Source organism: Pterocles gutturalis, unplaced genomic scaffold (genome assembly GCF_000699245.1).
Source record: "Pterocles gutturalis isolate BGI_N339 unplaced genomic scaffold, ASM69924v1 scaffold2730, whole genome shotgun sequence".
In the NCBI taxonomy this organism is placed as follows: Eukaryota; Metazoa; Chordata; class Aves; order Pterocliformes; family Pteroclidae; genus Pterocles; species Pterocles gutturalis.
The window spans coordinates 19,625-19,999 of record NW_010145604.1 but is presented as its reverse complement, the minus strand read 5'-3'; the positions used below and the strand labels follow the sequence as shown (position 1 = coordinate 19,999).

General features: G+C 49.3%; 1 protein-coding gene across 1 annotated transcript in view; it reads left to right on the top strand.

Moving 5' to 3' along the window:
* Positions 1 to 375, top strand: part of MLPH (melanophilin) — a gene marked incomplete at its 5' end in the record, with an annotated part of 25,414 nt that overhangs the window by 7,960 nt on the left and 17,079 nt on the right. The gene's annotated exons all lie outside the window — the stretch shown is intronic.

Sequence of the window (375 nt, the reverse complement as noted above, 5' to 3'; positions counted from 1 at the left end):
GAGTTGAGATAACGACAGATTTTTAATAATACCACACGAGGAAAACAAAAGAAAGGAGAATATGACAATAAGGCAAGATACAGAATACAATGGAAACACTGATACAATGAAATCCTCACCACCACAAGCTTCACAAAAGAGACCCCTCTCCCGGCTAACTTCCCCTTATATCCCGGGCATGACGTCAGCATGGTATCGAATATCCGGCTATGCCCAACTCCCAGCTTCTGTGAAGAATTAACCCTATCCCAGCTGGACCCAGGACAATGTGTTTTAGTGTTGGGAGCTCCTGACCAGGCGCAGGAGGCGTGGGCAGCTCCAGCACAAGCGACTGCAGTGAGCTGCACCCCCTGATTCCCACAAGGGCTGGAGGTC